The sequence below is a fragment of the Habropoda laboriosa genome, unplaced genomic scaffold, assembly GCF_001263275.1.
Source record: "Habropoda laboriosa isolate 0110345459 unplaced genomic scaffold, ASM126327v1 scaffold101, whole genome shotgun sequence".
Classification (NCBI taxonomy): Eukaryota; Metazoa; Arthropoda; class Insecta; order Hymenoptera; family Apidae; genus Habropoda; species Habropoda laboriosa.
This window is the reverse complement of record NW_017100207.1, coordinates 535,214-545,205: the sequence shown is the minus strand read 5'-3', so window position 1 is coordinate 545,205 and position 9,992 is coordinate 535,214. Positions and strand designations below refer to the sequence as shown.

General features: G+C 42.3%; 1 protein-coding gene across 1 annotated transcript in view; it reads left to right on the top strand.

Annotated features, from left to right (window-relative positions):
• The window catches only part of LOC108570622 (zinc finger protein rotund-like), a 252,569-nt gene that overhangs the window by 99,412 nt on the left and 143,165 nt on the right, over positions 1-9,992 (top strand). The window lies entirely within an intron of this gene.

Genomic DNA, 9,992 nt, shown 5'->3' with positions numbered 1-9,992 from the left:
TTTTCGTAGCCAAGCTGCGAGTGATATAAATGAACGTTTTGTCGGAGTCGTTTCCCTCGCGGGAACAGCCACATCCAACTGGGGAACCCTTTGCTGTCTTTTTTAAGGTGCTGCGACACACTTTTGCTCCCTTGCCTGTTCCATTTTCATTCGGTGGCTTTTGGCTTGGGTTGCTGATCACCGAACACATCGAATCCCTTTGATTTTTATTGAATAGTTTTGCATGGGGTGTGTTTAGGATAGGGATGAACATCTTGCGAAAAATTTGGGTCACTTGGAAGACGATTCAGTTATCGAATTTTGGTACTTAATACACTGGAGGCCCCACGCGAAATTTCTCTCTTGGAAGCTTTGATAAGTCTTCAATCTGAAGGCTTGAGAGGTCTTGAGTCTTGATAGAGTTCTGAATCTTGAGTCTTAATAAATCTGGAGTTTTGAATCTTGAGTCTTTAAAGGTCTCGAGTTTTAAATTTTGAGTCTTTAGAGGTCTCGAGTCTTAAATTTGGAGACTTTAGAGGTCTCGAGTCTTAAATTTGGAGTCTTGAGTCTTGAATTTAGAGGTTTCGAGTTTTGAATCTTGAGTCTTTAGAGGTCTCGAGTCTTAAATCTTGAGTCTCTAGAGGTCTCGAGTCTTAAATTTGGAGTCTTTAAAGGTCTTGAGTCTTTAGAGGTCTCCAGTCTGAAATCTTGAGTTTTGAGAGATTTTGAGTCTTTAGAGGTTTCGAGTTTTGAATCTTGTGTCTTTCGAGGTCTCGAGTCTTAAATCTTGAGTCTTTAGAGGTCTCGAGTCTTAAATTTGGAGTCTTTAGAGGTCTCGAGTCTTAAATTTGGAGTCTTGAGTTTTGAATCTTGAGTCTTTAGAGGTCTCGAGTCTCAAATCTTGAGTTTTGAGCGATCTTGAGTCTTTAGAGGTTTCGAGTTTTGAATCTTGAGTCTTTAGAGGTCTCGAGTCTTAAATCTTGAGTCTTTAGAGGTCTCGTGTCTTAAATTTGGAGTCTTTAGAGGTCTCGAGTCTTAAATTTGGAGTCTTTAGAGGTCTCGAGTCTTAAATTTGGAGTCTTGAGTTTTGAATCTTCAGTCTTTAGAGGCCTAAAGCCTTCAATCTTGTGTTTCGAAAGCTCTCAAGTCTTCAAGGCTTCAATACCTCCCGAAAAAATTCTCTCTCCCAACAGTTCTCTACTTATGCTACCCAAGAGACTTACCTATTGATATCTAACAAACGCCATTCGCAATTCAAATTCCCATTTCCTCTGTCACCACTTTCTACACTCTCCAAACCTCCAACATTTAAATCTACCAACGTAGATCTCCAAATGACTCCAATTTTCATTAACAGGTCAATTCTTCCCTGCAAATTTCCCCCTTTGTCCCGAGCACACCCTCTCTTCACAATTTTCCACCCTCCCTACACACGTCTCCACCTTCTAATCCCCTCACGAAATTCCACAAATTCCCTAGAAAATCACGAACAATCGGAGCTTTCGAAGGGAGAATCGAAGTGAGCATCGTGGATGACATAACCGCTTATAAATAACCGGTAATGAATTTTACTGGCTGGGCAGGTGCTTTATTACCCAAGAAAGTTTACAGCTGTCTGGCTTGGATAAGGAGAGAGAGAGAGAGGTTGGGGCGGAATGGTCGCGGCCCGCTCGCGGAAAACTCATAAAACTGCGCGTCCGCAGGCTGCATCTAAAACTTCCAATCTCCCGTAGCCTCCTAAAGTGCCGTTACGACGGTGAACCGCGTTCCACGAGCTTGATATTCATTTAATTCTCGCGTGTCTGTTGTGCTACTTCTTTCAGCCTCTAGACAGAGAGAGAGAGAGACCTTCGAGCTTAATTTTATTCGCAATTTATCCGTGTCAGATTTTTCTCGCTAAACCTTGCAACTTTATAAATTCCTTCCCTCTGTTTCTTCAGATTTTTCTAATAGGCTTCGATACACGTGTCGCTATTGTTTATTGTTCTTAGAGGGACAGTTACAGCAATGAAAGCGGTCGAGTTTTTTCAAGTGGCTCGAGAGAGTTTTTCTTAATGGCTTGTGAGAGCCCTACTAATGAGCTGTGAACTGATTTACGCGGCCGCATAGACGCGTTATAGTTGAAATTCAACTTCTCCCTACTGTCCATCGACAGACGTGGAATAATCTTTTATTCTTAGGACTGTTGTAGGAGCAGGAGAATCGTCGAGAAAGATTTGTGTGTAAATTCTTGGGTATGTTTAATGCGACGATTTTTCACTCTTGACAAGTGTGATTTTGGATGCTTTTTTTTTTATAAATGGAGTTGTTGGTTTGTCGAGTAAGTTGTAACGTAAAACTCCGAAGGTTGGTAGATTTCTTATCGGTGTCCCTAAACTGGTCGTAAAAATCGTGGAAGATAACGTAAGCCTCGTTGATATCGTTCGATTAAATCTGGACTGGAAAATGTTGCAGTTAACTACCAAATTAAATTTCAATCCAATCACGGACTGCTTCTATCTTTGGTCTGTAAATCAGCAGATTTGCCTGGTGACAATTTTTAGTTTCAGTTCGGCCAGTCGCATTCGAAGTGTTCACATTTACGTATTCCAAGTGAATCGATCAAAATTGTGTGTTTCACATTATCAAATTAAATCAATCGAAGTACTCAAATTGAACCAATCAAATTTAAATATTCAAATTCAAGTATTCCAATTCGAGTATTCAAATTGAACCAATCGAATTCAAATTATCAAATTGAGTCAGTCGAATTCGAGTATTCATATTGGAATATTCAAAGTGAATCGATCAAATTCAAATATTCAACAAAATTAAACCTCATAAAAAAAAAAAAAAAAATTATAAACTTACTCCCACATGTCGCAATAGCAAGAAACACTAACTCAAACATTCCCCGCTACTCGTCTCCCACCGCACCAAGTGTCACCTAAATAAAAAAGAATCTCCCCCAGAAAAATGATCGAAAGGGAGAAGAAGAACTTTCTCCCTTTAAGGGAGAGACAAACCAGCCGAAGGAAACGGTATAAGTAACATCCACGTACATATACACACAAGTATAGAAGCACAGCGAGGCGTGTAGACGGAAAGGGAAGAGAAGAGAAGAGAGAAGTTGAGCTCGTAAAGGCTCCGCTCAGACTCTAATAACCCGGCCTCGAATCAATCCCAACGCGGAAATAAAGATAAAGTCCCGATCGCAGATAAACGTCGGTACGACGTAAAATATTTCCCCGGGACGGCGAAACAGCGAAGCTCGAGGAGATTGGAGGGCAGACGTATAGGTTTATGGGTTTCCGCGAGCAGGCCGCGGCCATTCCGCGCGTCTGGAGCACCGTACTCCGCCTCGTCTCTCCCTTCTCTCCCGTGTGGCAGAGACCGTGTCGCAGCGGGGGTGAAACTGGGTGGCTGGCTGTAAAAATTTTACTGCGAATTGTCTGCAGACTCTGCCCCACCGCCGACGTTACGACCGGGAAAAATAGGAAATCCCCGGGAAACAGGCGGAAAAACTCGTCTGGGTCAGATCTCACCCTACTACCTCGCCCGCGACTAACCTGCCATCCTCCTTTTCTCTTTCACGCTCATTTAGGTCACTGATCCGCGATACCTGTCACTCTTTTCCGCAGGGGGTTCCTTCTCTGCGATTCTTCCCGACTCCAGGGACGGAAATTTTGTTGTCATTTTTTATTTATTCAGCGATGGAATCGACATTTTTTAGACTATCCTAAAATCCTCCTTTCTGTTTCACGCTCATTTAGGTCACTGACGCGTGTCACTCTTTTCGGGGGGTTTGTGCAATTCTTCCGGTTCGAATCAGGGAAATTTACTTACTTTGAAATGGAAAAGAATCATCGAAATTTTTCGCATTTTCTCCCATCGTGTGACTATCCTAACATCCTCCTTTTATTTTAACAGACATTTAGGTCACTTGGTCCAAGGTACGTCGCTCTTTTCGAGAGTTCTGTGCAATTTTTCCCGATTCGAATGAAGGAAATTTATTTATCTTTTTTATTTAGCGATCGAAGTGGTAAAATTTTCAATAGAAGAGAATTGTCTAAATTTTTTAGATCCTCCCCCATCGTGTTTTTCCGTTCGACGCTCATTTAGGTCACCGATCGGCGATGCCTGCGGCTCTACCGATACACCAGAATTTCCACAGTTCAACCGAGGGACAAACTTACCAAAATTAAGCAATTTTAAATAGGTAAAAAGAATCACGAAAATTTTCACACGGTGGGGCGAGAAAACTCCCCCTGTAGGAAACGTTTTCGTCGATACAGTTGAGTGACCAGGGCATTTTCGGCGGAAACTCGGGCAACGGAGGGTCAGAAGTCACGTAAATTCCAGGCGATCGGTTATCGGGCGAGCAGCGTACCCCAGAAACGAGGCGACAAGGGAGAAGAACCGCCAATTCGGGGCCAACTGTTGAATTTTATCACTCACTGTGTTCTCCCCACTCGCGCCCTTCGTGTTTCGTGCGCGAGAGGAAGAGGAGAGACGAGAGAGCAGGTTAACGTGACACAGACCACATGTGTGTTTCACGTTCACCACTCTCTCTCTCTCTCTCTTTCTCTCTTCGATTTCTAGGCCTAGGAACGAAAAAAGCTACGAAAGCGATACGGTCCTGACACCCTGTGGGAACACATGTGTGTCTTAGATAGCTTCGGAAAGCACAGGAAGGTCTTCGAACCGAGATAATCCATTGAACCCGTGGTGCTCTTTCCTTCGAACATTTTCTTCGTTTTTTTCTCTTCTTTCTTCTTCTGTCTGAGTGTATTTCGATGGAAATTACGGATCGTTTAATAGTTCTTTTTGTGTAGATCTGAGATGATTTATTCGGCTAGTATGGTTGTTATTTTCTATTGCTTCCTGGATATCGTTTCGGTGATTCATACTCTTGGCAATTGGATCGTATCCTCGGTGTTCTTCTTCTTAACTACTTGTGCATGCTTCTGGAAAGGAGTTTTGTATACTGGATGCTACGAAATATTTTCAGTTCCACTGTGAGGCGATTTTTCTGAGTTTGTCGGAAGTGAAATTGTGGTTGATTTGAAGTTTAGATGTTGACGGGAGAAAGGAGGATTTTGCTAATCGCAGGATCAAATTTTCTTCTGGAGTTTCTTCAATTTTTAATTCTTTTCTCGAGTGAGAGGAGAACGTTCCATTTAAATGCGTCACTTATTCACGTGAAAGGGTTGAATATTCACACGTGGTTCTCCATAGTCCAGCAAATTTTCTTCCAGATTTTCTCAAATTTTTGATACCGTTTCTTAAGTGAGAGAAAATTGTGCATTCGAACAGCAAGTTAAACGTGGGGCCAATTACTCGCGTAAAAGGGTTAACTGTTTCTCAAATGAGACAAAATTGTGCATCGAACAAATCAAATCCACCAACGATTCCCCATAAAGTTCTCCATAGGCAGCCAAATTTCTACTGATCCATGGAAACAAGTTGAGAGTTCACGCGGAGGGAAAGGTAGGTGTCTAGGTCGAGACAGGTCCCGTACCCGTTCGTTCTCGCGGCCACGTGTGCCAGTAACCCTTGTAGAGAGGAGAGAGAGAGTTTTGCCAGCTGCCAGCAATTTATCAGGACCCTCAGAGGGAGGGTCAGAGCGTGGAAGCCGAAGACCTTGACTAGTCGATCGCAGAGTTTCGTTCTGTCACGACTGAGAAACCTGACGCTGACTGTGCTCACAATCTCCACGTGTTCTGGGAATCGAATGGTCCACGGGGACCCACCGGATCGCCCAAATCCCTCGCTTGTGTGTCATTAGTGCCAGGCTAGCTCGTGTATAACTCGTTAAGATGACGAGACGGTCAGCCTCTCGAAATCTAGTTTGATACTCTTGCTCGTTTCCCTCGCTCATGGCTCCTTTCCTAGCAGACTCTCCGGGATTTCAATTTTTCTTGGAATTTCATATGCAATGTCTTCTTTAATACTTTTCTAATATTTTCATCGTCAGTTAAAGAATAAATGAAATTGTAAATATCAATTTCTTTTCAATCTTCTGCTTGCCTCTCTGATAAGCTAAGTACAGTAAATTCTCTACAAGTGTCAGTCAGTTTGGATTCTACAAGTGACAGTATAGATGGTCCTACGCCTAGGTCTGCGCTAACGCTACACCAGTCGGTTTCCTTTACGAGATCTCACGGCTCGACAAATCATAACAGAAAAATATAATTTCTTTAATTTTTTTAACATGTTGGTGAGATTTTTCTGATGAAAATGATATCAAACACGATATAATTTGAACAACATTTACTTATTCACTGTCACGCCAGACATCAATATGTAGAAAAATAATATGTATCAATATTGTAGAAAAATCTCATCAATATGTTAAGAAAAATTTCGGAATAAAAAAACGTAAAATTAATAAAGTTGGTATTTAAATCTCTTGGTTGCCTCGCCTCACGTTTCATGCTTATCTTTTACTCGCTGCCCTTGTCTACGTTCGGCAGACTACAAAGGCGGGCGCGAGGCTCGAAAACGTAGTCCCTGACTCTACAAGTGTCAGGTTTAGCTTCCTTGCGGACTGACACTTGTGGAGAATTTACTGTAATTCGCTACGAACTGCTAATTCGTCTTACGTTGCAAAAATCTTCATTTTTAAGGGGTTCATCATTTTCACCAATTCTTCGTTTGGATTGTTCCATCTTCCTGGCGATACTTTTTACCACATTTCTCAAATATAATTGAATTAAATTTCGTATGATAATTGCAACGTACAGGCTTTGAATATTTGTGAAAATATTCTCGAGGAGGAAGTGTAAAGAACGAAATGGAGAATGTGAAATTTGTTAAAATTGTAGATTTGATAAAAGAGCATCGAAGGGTTGTCGATTATTTTTCCATCGAGGGGTAATTAAGCGCCGCGAGGTCTGCAGATAGCACTTGAAAACGGATCCGAGGGAATTGTTGATCTGTTGGCGGATAGTTAAACAGAAGAGGCCCTTCGGGGGCATTAAGAATTAAGTAGTCCTTTCCAAACATCGGATCGCTCCTGTCAGCCGGCTCGATACACCGTGGATGCACTTTGTCAGCCAAAGTGCCGATGCCTGCGAGAAAACAGAGGCCTCTTCTTTATGACCTGAACGTTTTCCCGCCAGATACTTGGTTTTTTTTTCAGTCTCTTCTTTCACTTATGAAATATCCTCCCTCTTGTTGACTGAAAAATTACTCGTTCGTAGTCATATACTCGTCAGAATAATTTGAAAATATTTATTATTTATTATTTCATCAGTGTCTTGAAAATTAATGGAGGAAATCTGAAGATTCTCCTTAAATTTCCATCCCCTGTGAGTGGAAGAGTACTAAAATTATTTAAAAATATTTATTATTTATTATTTCATTCGTGTCTTGAAAATTAATGGAGGAAATCTGAAGATTCTCCTCAGATTTACATCCCCTGAGAGTGAAAGAGGCAAGAGTTAAAATATTCGTATAAAAATTCCTACGAAAATAATTAAAAAATATTTCTTATCTATTATTCCATTCATATCTCGAAAATTAATAAAGAAAATCTCAGGATTTTCTATAGATTTCCATCCCCCGTGAGTGATAGAGACAAGAATTAAAATACTCATAAAAATCCCTACGAAAATAATGAAAAAAACATATCATTTGTTGCTTCATCAATGTCCCGAAAATTAGTCGACAAAGTTTGAAGATTCTCCATAGATTTTCATCCCCTGTGGATGAGAGACACAAGAATACATCCATAGCTTGTCGTAAGAGGCGAGTAAAAGGGATCCACGTAGAAGATCAACCGATGATCCTTGATTTCTTTCGTGGAGAAAAAAAGTACACGTTAGCCCTAGCCAAGAAAGAAACTGCCGTGAAAAACAGCCGTAAGTGTCTTAGAGAATAGGTAGGGGAGGGTTGTGGAAGAAGGTGACGTTAACTGTGAAAGATTGACAAGAATCGAGCGGCCTAGCCTACTTTGGCGATTCGAGCCATCGGTTCGGATCGATGCACGTTGAATCGTGTCTTCTGCGAGTTACTTTGAACGAAAATCTGGAAGAAGAAGGGAAACTTTATCGCCAATCATCCAGTTACGAAAGAAAATACTCGCTGCTCTCGTTTCGGAAAAATTCCTCGCTTTTCTTCGAAAACGGAATATCCTAGATCCGAAACAATGTTTCAATTGCCTGTTAAGAAGCATTCTTAATGAAACAACAGCCTTCGTCTTTATTTACCTAACGAGCGTTTGTAAAAATCATTAGTCTAATCCTTAATCTAAAAATTCTCGTCCTTAAATTCTTTTTAATTAACTATGCTACTTTCTAGTGAATAACTCGCGACTCGAGGTAACAGCAGGATTAAGCACTTAGCGAGCGTTAACAATGTAACGGAATAAATAAATAAATAAATAAAAAGCAGGACGAAGGTATGATATTCGACGAGAAGAAGTGGAGTCCTTAATGAAATTAAAATCCGCGAAGGTACTCGGGGGAAGTTTCACCCCCTTTTTTACTCGCAACGCTCTCGCGGCCCACTTTTCTTTGCTTTCTCTCCGCCGGCGAAACAATGAGAATAAAGAAGGGTGAAAGTTGGAGGAGGGAAAAAAATTAAAGGAAAATCTCGTTGGAACTCGATGGAACGTAATTTCCAGTGTTTAGCATGGAAAATATTTCGCCTCGGCGCCGGTGGTGGTGGTGGGTGATCTCTTTCTCTACTCTGGAATTTTAAACCGCGCTTCCACGACGATGGTTGTTACAATTTCATTAAACAATCACTGTTCACTTAGTTAGAGCGTTCCGCGGTGAAAGTGAAGCTTTAACTTTCACCTCTCGCCGGGGATCGTGTTAGAGATACGTATGTACATCGCGTTCGATAATTTTCCTCCCTTCTGCAGATCTTTAACCAACGTTTCCTCCCTCTTCTTCCTCCGATATACTACCAGTTTGCAAAATTTTGGGTGTCAGACTGTTGACTCGTGTCATTACTGAAGAGCTAATTCATCTTTCAGGTTCTTAACGCTAGAACAATCGTCCGGGTGAAGAATGACCCAAAGAATCTTTTCAGTCACGCTTCACTTCCATAAAAGTGCACTTTTGGAAAGTCGCCGATGGGTCATATTTGACCCGGTCGGTCGTTCTGTCGTCAAAATCCATCAGAATCCCCATTCCCGCCACGGAACCACCCTCTGTGTAATATCCCGCAACAGCATCCTGACCTTACGGTGTTTCAATCGTTACGTTAGTTTCAGCAATTCGCTCTCCCGGTGTGAACAACGTCAAACAAAAAATCCTCTAAATTGCATAGTATAGAATTCGTACTTAGCAGTCGTCATTCTTAAAGATGAAGCTGAAATTAGGCCAGAAGTACAATCTTCATTAGCGACCCTTCGTTACAAGACGACTATCTGCAGCTCTAACAAGCCTCATTCTCTTTACCCCATTACACAACATCAAAATCCCCGATACTCACCCTTATCACAACACGCTACCTCCTTAAAGAGTCGCCCTAAAAAATTCTCCTTTAACGACCGAATGGTCAGACCATAAGAATCACGAGTAGGAAGAGAGCAGAGGTAGAGGTAGGGTGGTGATCCATGGGGAGGAGGAAAGGAAGGTGGGAAATAACGACGGATAAAGAAAAGAGAGAAGGTGACGTCACGAGGGGCGTCCAGTTGGGCTAGGTCGCGACGCGTCCTCCTCCTCCACCCTCTCTCTCCTCTCTCTCGCATCGTTCTCGTCACGGAACGTTCTAACTCCCCCTCTCTCTCCTCCTCGTCCTCCGCCAGCATCTAGCAGCTAGCTCCTCCACCCTCGGCCGTCGTGCCGAAAAAAGCAAGGCTCGCAGAAAGGACGCCCGGCGTCGTGGCGCTCTTTGGCTGATCAATACACGCCGCCTCGTACGCGGACGGACGGTCACGCATGTGCACGGTGTGGGCCCCACTTTCTTTCTCTCTCTCTCTCTCACTCTCTTTCGCTCGCTCTTACCACACACACACACACACACACACGTCCCTCTCTCTTTTTTCTCCGTTTCACCTCTCTTCTCTGTCTCTCTCC